At 38.7% G+C, this 20,291-nt stretch overlaps 1 pseudogene; it reads right to left on the bottom strand.

Moving 5' to 3' along the window:
• Positions 1 to 16,394: 16,394 nt before the first annotated feature.
• On the bottom strand, positions 16,395 to 19,483 carry LOC143880656 (serine/threonine-protein kinase BLUS1 pseudogene; annotated as a pseudogene).
• Positions 19,484 to 20,291: the final 808 nt, after the last annotated feature.

Below are 20,291 nucleotides of genomic sequence, written 5' to 3'. Positions count from 1 at the left end.
ATGAGCCTCAAACAGTAAACTACAATAGACAACAACTGTGTGCTATTGACAAGAATCAATGGACAGTAGTTATTTGCAACAATGAGCCTCAAACAGTAAACCACAATAGACAACAACTGTGTGCTATTGACAAGAATCAATGGACAGTAGTTATTTGCAACAATGAGCCTCAAACAGTAAACTACAATAGACAACAACTGTGTGCTATTGACAAGAATCAATGGACAGTAGTTATTTGCAACAATGAGCCTCAAACAGTAAACCACAATAGACAACAACTGTGTGCTATTGACAAGAATCAATGGGCAGCAGTTATGTGCAACAATGAACTAAACTAGTGCCAACACAAGGAGAAACATGCAGAAAATGAGCTGAGCTAGTGACACACTAGAGCAAAATGTGCAGAAAACTATGGGAACAGCAACTATCTGGAATAATTGACACTGATTATTGATAAAATAAAATGAAAACGAGCTGATATTGTACGATTTTGACAGATTAAAAATGCAAACATTAACATTTCTTCCATTAAAATTTTTCACGATTCTTATCAGAGATTAAAAGGAAAAAGAATAACTGAACTCAAACACATAAAATTGCAAAATTGTGCAGTCCAAAAATAAAAATTAGAAGCATTTAGATCCTTAAAAAAAATTAAAAATTAGAAGAAAATAACATACCTGAGTGATGATCAGATGAAGATGGCCGAATGATCTCGAATCTCAGAAATTTCTTCTTCGGAAAAACAAGATTCACTATATTTTTTATTCAACGTTCAAATCTGATCTAAATCTGAACTTTTAGCTTCTCCCTTTCTCCTTCTTTCTCTGCTCTCCTCTAATTTTCTTAAAACCAGATCTCCTTTTCTAAAGCTTATGATTGAGAATGATGAGCCGAGAATTGATGAGATTAAAGAATAGAAAATGAGAGCTAGTGTTTAAGAGTTGTTTTAGATCTGAGATTTAAGCTTCGAAATTTGGGGAAAAACTTCAAGATCGGAGATCTGGCAAATTGTCGGAGAGGCAATCGAAGAAGATAACCGGAGCTTTGCCGGAGAATAAAGAAAAAAAAGAAGATAAGACCCTAGCTTTTTCTCTCTTTCTGTCTCTCACAGATCTAAGTAAATCTAGGATTTCTAAGCGGAGAAGAAGAAGATCAGCCGGATTTTATACTTGCCGGAGAAGAAAGCCGTTGGTCGGAATGTAAGATCTGGACGAAGATGTACTCGCCGAAGAAGATGAGCTCCCCGGAAATGGTGGATCGCCGGAGAAATAGCCGGAGAAGAGGAGAAATGAGATTAAGGTTTCAACTCTTCTCTCCTTTGCTCTCTGCGCGATTTTTCCTTCTTCCCTCCTCGGAATAAAATAGAACTAGTCAGCCGGAGATTTATACTTGCCGTAGAAGGTAGATTGGCCGGGATCTGGCCTGAATCTGGCCGGAGAAGAAAGGAAATTTGGGTTTCGGTTGAAGGGAAAACCTCTCTCTTCTCCTCTGCGAATTTTCTCTCCTCTGCGAACTTTCTCCCTCTGCAGATGGAAAATGGTTAACCAGAAGCCGGCCGGAATATTGCCGGATTCTAGCCGGATTTAAGGAGGAAGATGATCGGAAAATCTCGATCGAAAAAGAAAAAAAACTCTCTCTACAAATTTCTCTCCTCGTCCCCTTTTTTTTAAAAAAAAAAAAATGAGAAAATCCATATTTAACGAAAATCCGAAGGATGATATCCGCACTCCAATTGGATAAAGCGCGCGATTATTTTGATGAGCGCACCCGCAAATCTTGTCTTATTCGCATCGGGCACGTCCCATCCAGGATAATCCACCCCCCTTATGCGCATTTACACTACAGCAAAGCTTCGGTCTGTTCGCTAGGCAAATGAGCTCGGATTTTGACGAAATTTTGCAGGGGCCTTGGCGGAACCTTAAGCTAGCTCGGGGTGAAATTTGGGACCCTAGTTGATTGATTTGGTTGGGTTTTTGCTCAAACCTGGGAGGCTCAAGGTACGGTCAAAATGGGGTGTCTACAGATGGGGGTTTCACTGTTCACGCCCACGTGGACAGCTCCCTCATCCAGCCTTCAATCCAACGTGGCACCCTCTTTAGAAAAACGCAATGTAAATTGTATCTCTAAAAAGTCGACAATTAAAACTCATATGCCTAAAAAGTCTCCCCTAAAATCAGCAATTAAACTAGAAAATATATTCATAAAATCTCTCTCTCTCTCCACTCTAAAAATATGTGCGACACTCAATAGCAAATTAACTTGCTTAGAATCCCTTAAAATCAGCAATTAATATCTTCACAACGATTCCTTTCTAATTCTCTCCAATCATCTTTCGGCTAATTCTTTTATGTTTCTAATTCACCTCTAAAACTACGCTTCTTATCACAAAATAAATTTATATTGTCCCCCCACTGGAAGAAATTGCAGTGGTCACAAGAGGGCTCCTTGAATATTCCATGTTAGTATTGATGGGTATCGAACCCTTCTTTAGCTCTTGACGAGAGAAATTCTAAGATCCAAAGTGTGATAAATTGATATGACAAGGTTTCCGAGAACAGAATGATAAATTTGCCTCATGTTTTCATATGTTCAGTCCTTAATTTTTTTTTTTTGTGATATTTTTAATGGTTTTTGAAGGAAGATCTAATCTTTATTCTGTTTTTAAGGAATTGATTTTCTAACCTTTTGATTTGGATTGGATGTGGGTTTTGTGCAGTATTATTTTTACTTTTCATGATTAGCAAAAGCTCAAAAACCCAAGGTGCAATCCAAGGGCATGGAAGGTGGTGTCCGGAAAGAAGAAGGGTGACAAAATGCTTACTATGCAATATCTCTTCACATTTCTACCCATACCAAATGATATTGTTCTTCTTTTTCTTTTCTATATTTTATTAGGATTCATTTTTATTCTCAATTGTTGGATTAGGATTCATTTTTATTCTCAATTGTTGGTGTGTGCGATTCATATATTAGAGCATGTAAATTTGTCATGTAAGAAAATTTCTGATCGTAATAAAATTTTGGACATGTAACAACATTTATTCTTAAAGTGGGTGTTTGTTTTATTATTTCCTTTAATGTTGTATAAAGATAAGTATTTTTTGTAACTTTTTTGTTTTTCGTATGAAATTTTTTCCCTTTCTTCTTTGTTTTCGATGCAGGTCGATTCAAGGAAATGGCTTGGACTCCTAGCAACTGGCATGATAGGTTTTGTTTTGTTTTTTTTGTTTTCCTTTGAGCTATTTCCTTGCTAGAAATTTTAATTTTAATTTGACTAATTAGTCACAAATGGTTAACTTTTGCATCTCAGTTTTGTTTGGAGGTTTCTCCTGTCATTCATTTAGGCCCTGTTTGTTTTACTTTTTGAGAATTAATTTTTGATCCAAAGTTGTTAGCGGATTTCTCCCCCTTTCATTCACAGCGTATGTGTTTATATTTTTCAGTTCATGGGAGGAAGCGGAGGGAGTTTTTTATAACCGCTTTTAATGGGAAGGTAATTTGGGTTCCAATTCTCCAAATTATTTTATTTGAAAATATGGATCTGATTGAAATTCGTGGCTGACTGTTGGAAATGGAAAATTTTAGAAAGCTTTTACATTTTTTTCCACTGGGCTTATGTACTCTTTTCCCTACAAAAACTCTGACAACTTGAAATTCTTCTCACAAATTGGAATAATAGAAGAAATGAGTTTTCTCATTATCCCTTCTAAATGAATTTTGCTACTAATCATGAATCGTATTGCATTTTCGCTTCTTTTCATTTTATGTTCAGGTGTTTTTTCAGTTATTTTCTTCTCTCAGGGTGCAATTTTTAGCCTACAGGATTCAACATTCCCTGATTATAGTCTCTTTGTTTCTTTTTCTTCTTTTCATTTTTTTTTGTAAGCAAGCGAGGAACAAGAAAGCCAAATCATTGGAAACTCTTCTTGCCATCAACTCTCATGTTAGGAAGAAAGATTCTATGAAAGTATGATTCATGTGTTGATGATGATACATGTATGTATATTGGGATAGTTAAAAAGGGAAAATGATGTTTAGGAACAATTCATATCATCATTCTTAGAGTTTTTTTCTCCTTTTTTTTTGTAATATATGAAGGTTGTAGGGTCAGACACGATTAGGCATTTTCTAACCATGTTTAAAATTTATGGACAACTTTTTCATTAATTTACATCTAATCGTTTGTATTGACATTTTAGGAGAAAAGGACATGAACACGACAATAATGGTTAATCATTCTTGGAATCTCCAACTTTTTGAGATAATTCTATCAGAATCGACTTCTCTCGAGTAAGTATTTCTTCTTCCTTTGTTCTTTTTTAACTGATGTAATTTTTCTATTTTTAACAAGGTTTGAAGGTGGTAATCTTTTTTTATAAAATGGCTGAAGGTGGCAATCTTTTTGACGTCTTTTTCTTTTCTGAACATTTTTTCCAGTCTATGCAACTTTTTAGTTCCTCAAAAATAAATAAATGTGAATTAGGGGGTTTTTAGATCATGTGGTTTTTTCTTTTCCATTTCTCTTCTGCTAAGTTCAGGTTAGGTTTTAAGATCTTTAAAATTTCTATGGTTTTTGTTCAGGATGCTGATGTGTTGTGCTTTTCTTTTCCATTTCTCTTCTGCTAAGTTAAGGTTACAGGTTAGGGAATTTCACTGTTCACGCCCACGTGGAAAGTCCCTCCATGCGGCTTGAGATCTACGTGGCACTTGTTGGGTATATAATATAACCCTATTATGTTCTAATATAAGCCCAATAAGATAATGGACCGGTGTAGTGGGCCTATTTGGGCTAGAGCCCACAAACCTATTAAAACCCTAATGTATCTCTACATATAGGGGCTGGAGGCAACAAACTTGGTATTCCAAATTAGATACCCTAGGTGTAATGCTTCAAGCAACCTCTTGCTTGACCTAAACCTCTAACAATCTTGAAGCATTAGCATTACCCCAATTTCGTTTGCGATTATCTTCTTGGAGTTCGAATTGCAGGTTTCTCACGAAGTTGGGGTTTCACAAATCTGCAAAACCAATTTGGGGATCTTTCAGTGAAACCGTGTGTTTAATATCTTATCTCATGTGCTACGGTTTCTGAACACCGTTTGTGAGATTGTATCCCAATAACTCGTTTCAATTTTGATCCCATAGAGACATGTGTCTGCTTCATTGATCCCATAGAGACATCTCAATTTTGATCCCATAGACACGTTAACTCCTCTGCTTCATTGACGTGGGTTTTTTCATCTAATAGAGACATCTGTTGGAACTTGGAAGAAACATATAAAGAATCACTTCCTTTCTTGGTTGGTGATTAGAAGCCATCTCACTTGTTCAAACAATTCCACGTTCTCTCTCGCTTGGAAGAATTAAGTTATTCAGCCACCAAATTGGTAACTCTCTCGTGGATATTTTATATTGGTTTTCAATATTAAGTTCACTCACGACAGTTATTTCAAATCCGGGTAGGATCTCACGATTGTGGAGGAGAGCTCTCGACCTTGGGGTTCTAAAGGGATCTTTGATAGCCGGCATCCCTCTCTCGGCTGTGTTTGTGTCGGATACAAAAAGGAAACAATCGTGAACGAATTGTATTCCTTTTTTAGAGAAAATTCTGCAATCACGAATTGGCAGAGGCTTGTCTTGGATTCAGCTTGGATTCGGTTCTTGGAGATCATCTTCGATTCGGTTCTCGCGATTCGCAAATCAGGTGCACTCTTTCCAATTTTATTTCCTCTACAAATATACAATGGATAAGAACACTATTCCGTTTGAGATGGTCAAACTTCAATCCTTTGGTGGGTCTGAGTGTAATTCATGGAAGCGAAAGACTCAATTCAATCTAAAATATATGAATTGTTTTTACACCGTTTTGAGTACCTTTGCTGAGACGGATGAAGAAGTTGATGAATCTCAATTAGGGCTGCAACTCGAGCCGGGTTTTACCCGACCCGCATCGACCCGACCCGAAAATAGCCTGGGTTGGGTTCATGTTTCATGGGTTTCAGGTCGAGCCGGGTTGAGCATTCAAAAGCCCGCATGAATCTCGGGTCGAGCCGGGTTTGAAGGGGCCCGACCCGACCCGACCCGAGTTACATAAGTTATAGTATGTACATTTTTTTCTATTGTTAGTTAAAAGTTAAAAGTGAAAACCCACGCACCCACTGTTATTGTATGTGAGTGTAATTTCTGCTTCTATGAGTTGAGTTGATTCAAGTGTTTGATTTAGCATTGTTTGATTGTAATTACAACATTGTTTGATTACAGCATTGTTTGATTCAAGTGTATTGTGAGTGTAATTACATCATTGTTTGATTCAAGTGTAATGTGAGTGTAATTTCTACTTCTATGAGTTGAGTTGCCTTGCCAAAGAAGAATTTTCCTTAAAAAATTGCGTCAACGTGAAAAAACCCGACCCGAACCGACTCGACCCGAGATTTATCATGGGTAGGGCCGGGTTTGAGAATCGTGGGTTTTCCGAAAAAAAACCCGACCCGACCCGGCCCGAGATATTTCCAGGGTAGGGTTGGGTTCTCCAAAACCTGACCCGCCCGACTCGAGCTGCAGCCCTAATCTCAATGGCTTAGAGATGAGAATTTCTGCAAAGTCTACTTGTTGAATTGTCTTTCAGATCGTCTTGCAGAAACCTATAGTAAATATAACACTGCTAAAGCAATATGTGACAACTTAGATGCTCAATTCAAGAAGGAGGAGGAATTGTCCAAGACCCATCTAGTGGACAAATTCATGGATTTCAAGTTTCAAGAGGACAAGGAAATCACTCCTCAAGTCACTAATCTAGAGAATTTGAGATCTAAGTTGCATAATGAGAAAATAGTTGTCTGTGATTCGTTTCTTGTGGGTGCAATCATATACAAGTTACTATCTGCATGGCACTCTTTCAAAACCGAGATGTATCGAAAAAAGGTGCAAGTGGGACTGGATGATCTTAAACGATTCATTCGAATCGAAGATGAGAATCGAGCCAGGAATAACTTGGAGATGGTTAGACAGCAACAGTCTGCTGCTAACGCGGTAACATATCCCAAGAAATTTCCTCGAAAATTCAAGTCACCTAAAAGTGAACATCCCAAGTTGGATGCCAAAAAGACTATCTTTCAGAAAAAGAAGGGCAAGTGCCACAACTGTGGGAAATTGGGTCACTTTCCTGCAGAGTGTAAACAACCTAAGAAGCCTAAATCTGACACACTACAGAAGGAAGCTCATATGATGGTGGGCAAGGCTGAGCTTAAGAGTTTTGTTGCTATGTTGGGCAACGGTAAGGCCAGTACTCCTTCAGACTGGTGGTTAGATACAGGAGCCACATGCCATGTTTGCAACTCGAAGAAACTACTTACGGATGCTGTTGGCGTGAAAGAGACTGTTACAGTGGCTAGTGGAGCCGAGGCAGAATTGACTCACACTGAAACTGCGAACTGGTCTTTTCTTCAGGTTAAGTACTAACTTTAAAAAATATTAAAGTAGTTCCTGCTATTCAAAAGAATTTAATTTCTATTAGTCTTTTAGACAATGCTGGCATGTGTTCATCTTTTTTGGGTGGTAGAGTAACTTTAACCGTTAACTCTTATTATTTTGGTTCTGCTTTCTTAATCGATGGTATGTATAGATTGAGTTTAGCAAATGAAACCGTTAGTCAGGTTAGTTCCATTTTGATTGATCCTAAGTTGTTACACACTAGATTGGGACATGTGAACTATAGGAAAATGGTCAAACTTGCTACAACTTATAATATACCTTTAGATACATAGATTCGATTTGACAGGTGTGAAGTGTATGCACAAACCAAGATCACTAGAAGACCTTTTTGTTCGGTTTCTAGGAGCACACAACTTCTTGAGTTAATACATTCTGACCTCTGTGACTTTAAAAGTTTCACTACTAGAGGTGGTCGGAAGTATTTAATCACTTTTATAGATGATTTTTCTAGATATTGTCATATTTATCTCCTAAAATCGAAAGATGAAGCTTTTGATAAATTTCAAATTTTCAAGAATCGTGTTAAAATCAATTGAACTTAAAAATTAAGCGATTTAAGAGTGATAGAGGAGGAGAATACACTTTGACAGAGTTCAAGGAATTCTGTGCCTCTCAGGGCATAATCCTTGAAACTACTGCTCCTTACTCACCTCAATCTAATGGCATAGCTGACGTAAGAACAAGACGTTAACTGAAATGTTAAACTCTATGTTATTGACAGCTGGCATGCCTACTAGCTATTGGGGAGAAGCACCTTTAACTGCAAATCACATCCTGAATAGAGTACCACACTCTAAGTTGACCTCTACTCCTTTTGAGTTATGGCATAAACATCCTTGTAGATATGACACTCTTAAGACTTGGGGCTGTATTGCTTATGTGAGGATACAAGACCCTAAGAGGCCTAAGGTAGGACCTAGAACCAACACTTGTGTTTATCTAGGTGGTGCAGAAGATAGTGCTGCTGATCAATTTTTGGATCATCTACCAATTTGGTTATAGAATCTAGAGATGTAGTATTCTTTGAGAATAAATTTCTCAGAGATCATGGTTTGAACCTACCTGGCGATACTGAGATGGTTACCGAATCACATGTAGAGTTTGAACAGAATATTTCTGACACCCGTCCTACACTGATTTCTGAATCAGAATCTTTAAGAGTTTCTACAAGAGATAGAGTACCCAAAAACTTTGGGGAGGACTTTGTGACCTACCATGTAGAGAATGATCCATCAACCTATAAGGAACCGATGAGATCTAGAGACTCTTTGTTGTGGGCAGAAGCCATTGATGATGAAATGAGCTCTCTGTTACAAAAGGGGCTAAGATTGTGGGCTGTAAGTGGATTTTGAAGAAGAAACTTAATCCTGATGGATCCATAGCTCGGTATAAAGCACGTTTAGTAGCTAAGGGCTATACTCAAGTAAGTGGGATAGACTACTTTGATGTTTACTCACCGGTCTGTCATTTGGCAACGATAAGAATTCTTCTTGCTTTGGCTTCTATTGAGAAGTATGTTGTGCATCAAATGGATGTAAAAACGACTTTTCTTAATGGAGACCTCACAAAGGAAATCTACATGAACCAACCTGAAGGGTTTGTCATGGAAGGTTTCGAGAACAAAGTTTGTAAGTTACACAAATCTTTGTATGGTCTTAAACACGCACCTAAATTGTGGCATCAAAAATTTGACAAGGTAGTAAAGAGCTTTGGTTTTCAGACCAGTTACTCAGATAAATGCCTTTACTTTCGTTCTGTGTCGAACAAGGTTGCGATTATTTGCTTGTATGTAGACGATATGTTGATTCTTGGTTCCGATCTCTCTGTAGTGAGTGACGTGAAAACCACTTTGGCTAAATAATTCGACATGAAAGATCTTGGTGTTGTTGACACCATTCTTGGTATGGAAGTAAGTTTTAAACGGCAAGGGATTACTCTTAGCCAAGCCCATTATATTGAAAAACTGCTTTCTACATGGGGATACAGTGAGTGTAAACCGATTGAGACACCATTGATTATACCAAGAAGCTGATCTCTAATGAAGGAGACAGTGTGAACCAGTTAGATTATTCTAAACTGATTGGTATTCTCATGTATGCTATGAGTTGCACTAGGCCAGACATAGCCTTTACAGTTGGCATGCTGAGTCGTTTCACTAGTAATCTTGGCCATGAGCACTGGGATGCCCTTATGAGGCTGATGAGATACCTTAAAGGTACTCAAGGATATGCTCTATGTTATAATGGCCATCCTCCTATCCTAGAAGGATATTCTGATGCATCATGGGGCTCAGAATTAGAAGACAGAAAATCTACCAGTGGTTATGTGTTTACACTGGGTGGAGCCATTGTTGCATGAAAGTCAAAGAGACAGACTTGTATTGTTCTGTCATCTATGGAATTGGAACTTTATGCTTTAGCTTCTACAGGAGATGAAGCGGAGTGGATAAGAGATCTGATCCTGGACATTCCATTGACCCATTTAAAGATTAACTCTTTAAGTTTGTTCTGTGATAATCAAGCTACAATTACGGTTGTGAAAAACTCACTCTTTAATGGTAAGAGAAGACATGTCAGGCTGAAACATGCCACGTTGAATTATCTTATAGAACAAGGTATTATCACTTTGGTTGATGTGAGATCGAAGGATAATCTAGCCGATGCTCTTACGAAGGGACTGAGCAAAGATCGAATATTCAAAACTGTGGGGGAGATGGGGTTAAAGACTGTGTAGACGTGTCTTAACCTACATCCATGTTATTTTGAATTTTTCGAATCTCCCTTTCTTGGCCAAGATAAGCACTTGATATGTTTCAATGATGTTTACAGTTGTCTTTATGTCATTCCACATTTGATGACATGTCCTTCTTGGGAAAGGTTGTTTCATTCCAAACTTGATGATACAGCTTAACTCAATTTGGATATGATGCCTGTAACATTTCAAATGGAAACATGGAATGGTTCTTTATAAAAGAAACTGTTTAGGTCTTGTTCTTGATTGAAACTTGACATTGATGCTTATTGATATTGATATTTGTTTTTCAGCCATTATAAAATTGTACTAAGTTCTTCTGGTAGAACTAGATAGTTTTAGTAAAACACACAAATGATTGGATTCATTTTTAATGAAATTCATATTTGGTAATTTACAGGAATTGGCGAACATGGAGGAGATTTCCTCAATTTGGATCTTGATGATGATGACTTACTTGATGAGTGAATCCTCATAGAGCAGTGGAACTATTATTTTCTTTTCAGTTGATTAAATAGTTCACCTACATATGAAACTGCTTATGTTTGAGTTTAGATTATTTCTAAAACTCTTGGTTATTCTTTAAAGTATTCTTGTTTTCAGTTGGATTACAGATCTTTATTGATATGGTGATATGGATGATTCAATAATTTTGTTTGGACATCACATTATCTATCTATTGGATTGTACTATATGTAGAACATATAAGGAGATTGTTGGGTATATAATATAACCCTATTATGTTCTAATATAAGCCCAATAAGATAATGGACCGGTGTAGTGGGCCTATTTGGGCTAGAGCCCACTAACCTATTAAAACCCTAGTGTATCTCTATATATAGGGGCTGGAGGCAACAAACTTGGTATTCCAAATTAGATACCCTGGGTGTAATGCTTCAAGCAACCTCTTGCTTGACCTAAACCTCTAACAACACTTTCTCTATACCCATTTTGTTTCTAAAATTTATGGCATTTTTTTTCTTATTTTTCGATTGTAAAAGGCAACCAAATTCTTTTAGTATCCTAACGTTTCATTTAATTGATAACCCTTTCTAATAAGAGAATAGGATATTACGTCTCTTTATGTGTCCAGACGGGAAAGGGTTTTACTTCGATTTTATTTCCTCTTTCTTTCATGAATCCAACCCTTTCAGTTGCTAAAAGATAGGGATGTAACATAGGAAGGGTCATCAACCACAGCCGTATTTCTAGCATTGATCCCATCCCGCTTATATCCCACGTGGCATGAAATATAGCTATTTATCACCAAAACCCTTTTTTAAATAAACCAAAGCCTTGCTGAAACTTCGGCTTTAAAAAAAGAGATTTTAGGAAGGTGTGAGAGCAAACCAAGAGGCCATGAAGTGTGGGTGTATATGTAAGGCATGATCTTGCGTCCAATAATTTTTTCTTATCTCTAAAGTTGTATATGTAAGAGATGTTACTGAATCTTCTATTTCTCTTCGTTTATTTATTTAATTACGTAGGTTAGATCATGAACCAGTCGTCTTAAGAGAAGTGTCAGGAATTTCTTAGATAATTAGTTCTCATCAGCACAAAGCCTTTTTATTGGATGCCTTTCATGTGATGATATTTGATATTTGGAGTAATTGGATAATGTAACTGCTCATAGCCGCCGCCGGATGAACTTAAAAAATTGCAAATTTAAACAATTCTTCTTGAAAGTTTCCATATCACCTTATTTTGTTTTAATTTCATTTTCTTCTTTTATGCTTGTATATGCATTTGCTTATTTATTTATAATTTAATTTCTTTTGTGTTAGTCCACGACCCAGAAGTAAGATCAGTAGTATGGTCATTGAGGCAACAAGTTTGGCATATTCCTTTCTCTTTTGTCTTTTTTCTCATTTCATGGTATTCAATATTTTATTTTATAGGGCATTTTTTTTTGTTTGATGAATAAGATTATAGCTTTGAATTATTTACTGAAATTCATGCATGTTATGTTATAGTATTCATGAGCCCACCATGACTGTTATGAACCAATCATTACATTAAGACTCACTTTTGAGACTGCATGAGCTTGAATCCCACCACAGATCTGCTATGTTTTATGCATAACATTCTATGTATAGATAGCTGCTAATATTTTTATGACCATGTTTTGATAATGAGTGCCTCTACATCCCTTTTAATTTTAGCATATTCATATTTAAATATGGTGAATCTAAATCAGCAAAACTTATCCAATATCTTCTAAAGATGGTGCCTCGATTCCTTCTTTAGTTTAAGAAGGTAGTGCAAATTGGCCCAACTCTTTAAATACAGCCTTCTACAATTTGCCATGTTAATTGTATGTTAAATGAAACCATTTTCTTTCTTTTTAGGAAAAGACAAGCAAGATAGGTGGAAATATCATTTCCGTTAACTTTTAATTTATATAATAGTTTCCAGTCCTTTTTACACATGTTTTTAAAACTCATTTTTTCAGCGCTCCGTGCATCACATGGGTGTCCCACTAGTGTATATATGTGTGTATATATATATATATGAGAAAACAGTTCCTACACATATGTGTAGAGAGTTCTCTACACACTAGCTTAAAATACAATGGGGGCCCACATTGTTTGGGTGATCCAAGCCATCCATTTTAAAGGCCCTCACATAGATAGGGTGTCTACAAAAAATTAGATCCATAGGATCATCCCAACCCTATGATTTGTGGAGGTAAAATGGATGTCTTTAAACCTTTACAAATTAGTCCATTTTTTGCCTCCACAGTTCGAATGGTTAGAATGATCCTATGGATCTGATTTTTTGTGGACACCCTATCTATGTGAGGGCCTTAAAAATGAATGGTTTGGATCACCCAAATAATGTGGCCCCCACTGTATTTTAAGCTAGTGTGTAGATAACTTATCTACACATGTGTAGGAACCGTTTTCTCTCTCTCTCTCTCTCTCTCTCTATATATATATATATATATATATATATATATATATATATATATATATATATAGAGGAAAGTGAAGCTACACCGCCGGCTTAAAATACAATGGGCCCACATTGTTTTGGTGATCCTAACCATTCATTTGACTGGCCCTCACATAGATAGGGTGTCCACCAAAAATCAGCTCCATAGGATCATCCCAACCCTTCAAACTGTTGTGGACCCCGATCCGAGATAGGCGGCGAGGGAACGGGTCCCTAACACCCTCTGGATCATCCACGTGTGAAGGAGAGCTCTACCAAGGAACTCTCAAAACGGATGCCACCCTCATAGCATAGCACGAGTGACGATATAAAAAGAAAGAGATATGTCTCTATCCGGAGCCAAGGCTCGAAACCAAGACATACCTGAAATAAACTCAGAGTCGCCATCCATGGATATGCCATGGAACCCTAAAATCAAATCCTCTGTGCAATGGATAACCAGAAATATATATGGGTTCGTGCCTGGTTACGAATGGGGAAGGTCTGAGAGCACCCTCAATTCGTCCGAGTGCAAGCACTTGGTCTCTTATGCCATTTTTAGTAACTCCAAAGAAGTTTGAATAAAAATCATGTGAAATGGGAACAATCCTCATGACTCGTCTACCTAAGCATGCATTTCCTGAGGATAAAAATAATAAACACATATAAAATAAAATGAAAGATGTGCCACCTAAGCATAGCTAGGTTATGAGTGACAAGCCTAATGGGTGTCTAAGTTCTGATGTGCAAACACATGCAAGCTATAGCTAAAGGTATGAGATCAGTACAAAAAAATGAGAAAACATATCAAATCATACAATAACTACACAACAAATCCTAAGACTCTAAATTATTAGCCTGAGTCCTCGGATGGTCTGGTATTCATCCAAAGAAGCCTACGTATCCCCGCCTCCACGAGAATCAAGGCAACGTAGTTCTTCGCGCCTATTCTAAGCTATGATGCCTAAGACACCTAGACCTCTATCCTAGACTCGATCTAAAAGACCGGACTAGTTATTAAAGTTTCTTGTACGATTATTTAACTTCCAGTGAATTGTGGATTTTAGGACACCCTATATGCCCTAACTAAATGCAGATTAGCCCTAGGCTAATGCAGGTGGTTCCTACAACCTATGTGTAACTAGGCTGTATTTCCTAAGGAAAACCAAAGGTGGACTAGCGTATCCTATTCTAGTCATCACTCGGCGATGTGGATCGCCGACTGACCGGACGGAGGCGCTCCTATAACTCTAGGACAGACCCCTAACTCTAAAACAAGCACACAACAAACAAACAAACAAACAACCTATCAAAAGAAACACCTAACTCTAAAACTCTCTATCTAGGAGAAACTCATAACTCTAGAGGGAGATCTTTTGAAAAACAAGGTTTTAAAGGTTTTTGAAGAAAGTTTAAAATATTATTTACAAAAAGTTTGGTTGGACTTGGGATGTGGATCCCAAGCTGCGCTACGTACCTCAGAAGAGGATCAAGCCAACGTAGTTCGAAACGAACTCTCCTAATTGGTAATTCTAAAACATTCAACAATTTAGGCTTTTGATATTTTTTTAATGTTTTTTATGTTTTTAAATTTCTAATGTTTTTGAGTTTTAAAATATTCAATGTTTTTGGATTTTAAAACTTTTTCCAATGTTTTTGAAGTTTAAAGAGTTTTCACCCTTTTGGTCAAAGACCTAAGGGAATATACAAAGCAAAACTCTAGGGTTAAACCGCAGGGCTAACAGGGGAAACCCCTAAACCAGATAAACTAACGCCAAAGACGAGGGAATGATCTAAGATCACAAACAAGAAAAGCTCTAATGAGACTGTGCTAGTCTCTAACAGAGAAGAACGGCGACAACACTAAGGAAAAACTCCCAACTAATAACACTATCGAAAGAGAAGGTAAATGAATCAAAGACTCTCTAATAACATCAACAAAAGAACGAATGAGTCAAAGACTCTCTAATAAAACTATTAAAAAGGATAAATGAGTCAAAGACTCTCTAATAACACCTAAAGACAACTGAGTCAAAGACTCTCTAACAACACCTACCCGAAGGACGAAGGAGTCAACGACTCTCTAACAAAGCTATTCAAAGAACGAGTGAGTCCACGACTCTCTAATAAAAACCACTAACGAAAATAAATGAGCCAAAGGCTCTCTAATACTACAACTTAAAGGAGGAATGAGTCAAAGACTCTCTAAAAGGAGCTGCTCTAATATAAGGCTGGGTAAGCCTTCTAAAAATAGAAACGCTCTAAATGAGACAAGGCTTGTCTCCAAATAGGGGCTCAATAAATGAGGCAAGGCATGCCTCCTCTGGGTATACTCCCTACCAAACTAAAGCGACCTCCCTAAGGGTAGGTCCAAAATAACAAGGCTTGTCTCCGAGGGAGAAACACCTTAATGAGACAAAGCATGTCTCCTAGCACGGAACTCGCTAATAAGACCACAATGGTCTCCTAAATGAGGAAGAGAAACTACCACTTAAAGGTTTCTAAAAGACTAGAGAAGTCTCTAAATAAAAGAGGGGAAGCTCTACTAAGACTGAGCAAGTCCCCCGAGGCCGGGCTTAGGCTAGCGCCTTCATCGCCCAAATATCCACATCCTCAAGTCTTCTCTGAATTAAATCCAAACCCATAAAAGAAGACCAGACAATCAACCTCTTCCCACCTTTGAGAGAAGTTCGATTAACACGACTCGCATCTATTTTTATACCATAGATCATCTCATCAAGCCTCTTGATCCTTTGACCCTTTTCTTCTAAGCACTTGGCAGCAAAATACCCAAAGTGCCTATTATCACTAGCAAGGGTACCTCTATGCATCAAAGAATCTGTTATAGATGCCCGCTTGTAAATAAAATCATCGACCCAAATCTTTGTAGAGGTAGGTGAGCTCTTGATAAACAACAATTCAATGCCTTTTGCAGCCATGAAATCATGGGAAATATCAGTCGTATCAGGAAAAGTTTCACTAACTGGAAGGAGATTTCCATCGATCACCCAAGCATTGTATTCATACTCAAGACATTTTCTTATAAAATCTCCTTGATCAGCTCCTCATTAGACCCTTGAAACCCCATCAATTTATACCTTTTAATATCATTGATCATTTGCTCTGCGTAAATCACGGGATGTCCTCTCCTCGCAAGATCAGTCAGAAATTCAGAGTTGACACCAATCAGAATGCAGTTCTAAATATTTAGCCTCTCAAAATGGCAGAGCAAGTTCATGTGCTGCTACTCCAAAAGACCAAATGTCTGCCTTAAAATCATATCCATGCAATTGCTGCATACTTCAGGAGCCATCCAGCATGGAGTCCCAACAAACGTATTTCTTGGGCGCTGTCTGCCGTCAGTATCAAAACATGCATGCTGAAACATCAAAGTCTGCTAACTTTACAGCGCCATTGCGGGTCCCACATCCGCGGGTCCCACAGCGGGTCCCACAGCGGTAGGTCCCACAGCGGGTCCCACAGAGGGTCCCACATCTGCGGGTCCCACATCCGCGGGTCCCACAGCGGGTCCCACAAGCGGGTCCCACAGGGGGTCCCACATCCGCGGGTCCCACAGCGGGTCCCACATCAGTAGGTCCCACAGCAGTAGGTCCCACAGCGGGTCCCACATCCGCGGGTCCCACATCAGTAGGTCCCACAGCGGGTCCCAGCGGGTCACAGCGGGTCCCACAACAGCGGGTCCCACAACGGGTCCCACAACAGTGGGTCCCACAGCAGTGGGTCCCACATCAGCGGGTCCCACATCAGCGGGTCCCACATCAGCGGGTCCCAGCGGGTCCCACATCAACGGGTCCCACAACAGCGGGTCCCGCAGCGGGTCCCACAACAGCGGGTCCCACATCAACGAGTCCTACTATGAATAGTAGTTTTGAATAGTACTTATAAATAGTAATTATGAATAGTAGTTTTGAATAGTACTTACAAATAGTAATTATGAATAGTAGTTTTGAATAGTACCTATAAATAGTAATTATGAATAGTATTTTTGAATAGTAATCTTGTATAGTAATTATAAATAGTAATTATAACAGTCTTCAGCACAGGAGTCAGTCCTTCAGTCAGTCCAGGAGTTTTTCCTATCATCATAGGGGTTAGGATTCTGTCCATCCTCTCATCAAGTCGTGATCTTTACCCGCTCCTGCAAGGTATAGGATGCTGTCCAACCCTTGCCGAGTTATTTTCCTGTTCGTTCCCCCGCAAAGCATAGGATGCTATCCAACCTTTGCGGGATTCCAGAAGTCTCCCTACCCGTATGATGATAGGATTTTATTCTCTGGTGTCAAAAAACAATAAAAACATTTCAAAAATACTTGAAAACAACAAAAACATTCCAAAAAACACTTGAAAATTCAAAAACATCTCAAAAATAATTCAAAATCCAAAAACATAATCAAAATCAAAAATCTCAAAAAATCTTGAGTCATGTGCAGAGTAGTTAGGAATTCGTTCCGAACTACGGATGGCTTGATCCCTAGCTGAGGGGTACGTAGGCAGCTCAGGCGTGCTGCTGGCACCCTGAGTTCAGTCACCATTTTTACACCCTTTCACCATTTTTAGACACCATTTTTGTAAATATTTCTCACAACTTTCACCATTTTTCATAACTTCAAAACCTCAAAAAAATACAAAAAAAAAAAACTTCAAAACCTTTTCAAAAAGATCTTCCCCTAGAGTTAGGAGTCTGTCCTAGATATTTAGGGTGTTTTAGAGTTAGGAGTCGGTCTTGATTTGTATTGATGTGGTGTGTCCTGTCGTGTGAGTGTCCCTAGAGTTAGGAGGCCTCGAGTCGATCGGTCAGACACTTAGTCGAACCGATGGCTAGACTAGGAAGCATATGGTCAGCCCATGGTTTTCTTTATGTTGCACAGCCTAGATACACATAGGATGTAGGGCCCACCTGCATTAGCTTAAGGCTAATCAACTTGCATTAGTTAGGGCATATAGAGTCCTAAAAATTACAATCCACTTGAATTTAAGCAATCGCACAAAAAGCTTTAAACATCAGTCGAGTCTAGTGGATCGAGTCTAGGATAGCGGTCCTAGAGTTTTAGGCATCGTAGTTTAGAATAGGGCACCGAACTACGTTGGCTCTGATTCTTCCCGAGGCCGGGATACGTAGTGCAGCTAGGATGGATGGCCATCCTGGTCCGAGTCAAGTATTGCATTAGAGTCTAGGGTTTGTCGTGTCGGGTCGTGTGTCGAGTCGTGTCGTGTTGTGTGTTATGCTGTGTTTTCTTATTTTTATGTACAGATCCTATACCTTTAGCTGTAACATGCATGTGCTTGTCCACCAGAACTTAGACACCAATTAGGCATGGCACTCATAACCTAGCTATTCTTAGGCGACATATCTTTCATTTCTTTTGTGTGTGCTTCTTATTCATCTCCGAGACATGCATGATTAGCTAGACGTAATCTCGGAGATATTCGTTCCCATTTCGCATGATTTTCGCCCAAAACTCTTCAAAATTAATAATAAATGGCATAAGAGACCAGGTGCTAGCACTTGGGCGAATTGGGGGCGCCTAATCCCTTCCCCATTCGTCATCAGGCACGAACCCTATTTTATATCTCTGGTTATCCGTTGCAACAGAGCACAGCATGGGATCCAGGGCCCACTTCCTTGGATGGCGACTCTTCTTTGTTTAAGGTACGCCTCGAATCTGGGCTAGTCCCCGAATCGAGAGGTATCTCACTTTACATCGCCGCTCATGCTGTGAGGGGCACTCTTTCGAGAGTTCCTTGGTGGGGCTCTCCTTCACGTGGACGATCTAGAGAGACTCGCGCGGGGGCCCGTCCCCTCACGCCCGTCCCGGATCTGGTTCCACAGCCATTAGCAACGATTAAAATATTTCCAGACTTAACATCTCTGTGGATATGCCCATGGCCATGGAGATAAACAAGAGCTTTAAGAACCTCCCGCAAAAAAAAAGTTGCAATAACTGGCTCTTCAAAACCTTCTGGATGAGCAGACTTCATTATATGAAGGCAAGATCCCCCAGACATGCAAGGCATCACAACCCAAAGGTTGTGGTCTGCCGGGAAAGAGCAATGCCCGAAGTAAGCTTGGATGATTAGTCAAAGTCATGGTTTGCATCTCACAACGGATTTCATCCCAATCATTATTGCACATTTCCAGGTCCAGAACCTTAATAGCAACTACCTCATTAAGCGGAATGCAGAGAGCCTTGTACACAGCAGCACTGACACCTTCCCCAACTTCCTCATATAATTTGCACTCTTTTGAACTGACTGGAAATCTCATCTCAGATACCTGTTCCATGGTTCTTTATTATAGCACATCATTAACACCCTCTGCACCCCTGGATATTCCATAATAGATACTGAGTTTTACAACTAATGGAATATCAGCCAACTTAATATGAAGCGTCTTCCAATTTGGTAATAGCTCCCCTTTGCTCAAAACAAAATTTGTACACGAACCTAACAATTCCATGAAGTTGGTCACACTCAATATTACTATATCATGTAAAAGCATACGTAATTTTGTACAAGTGATGATTTAAGAACCCTAATCATTTCCAATAAAGACCAGTATTTGATAATCTCACTGTGCATTCAAATTTATTTCTTCAAGTAATCACATGATGCGATCAAATCCTGTTTCAAAAATCTCGAGAGCAGTCCTCTCCAATCCAAAATTTGAACACCTTGATACCAGGCATCTTGCCAGAAACCGCATATAAGAGAGGAGGCATTAGCGATACTCATTAGACGACTTCCAATGCCAAAGATGATGCTAACTGAGCCTCCAAATGAGCATGTTAGCAGTTCAACCATTTTGAGTTTAGAGAAACATTCTCTACTAAGAAGATGTCCAATGAATCAGTGAGAAATAAGATTGAGACAACCTGAACACTTTCAACAAATCTTTAGAATTCTATGCTATTTCCATTGTTTCAAACCCATTTCATTCTTTCCCATCAGGCTAATACTGAATTCATGACAATTCACAAGAATAGACGCTAAACATAGATTGATAAAAAGAGAAATATAGGCTGATTGTATGCCATAGCTGAAATTACATGGCGCTGGAAGAGAGAAAATAAACAAGGTTTCTTTGATCCAAA

This window comes from Tasmannia lanceolata, unplaced genomic scaffold (genome assembly GCF_043159265.1).
Source record: "Tasmannia lanceolata isolate RefF3 unplaced genomic scaffold, GAP_Taslan_0.1 ptg000007l, whole genome shotgun sequence".
Lineage (NCBI taxonomy): Eukaryota > Viridiplantae > Streptophyta > Magnoliopsida > Canellales > Winteraceae > Tasmannia > Tasmannia lanceolata.
This window is presented reverse-complemented; position numbering and strand designations above follow the sequence as displayed.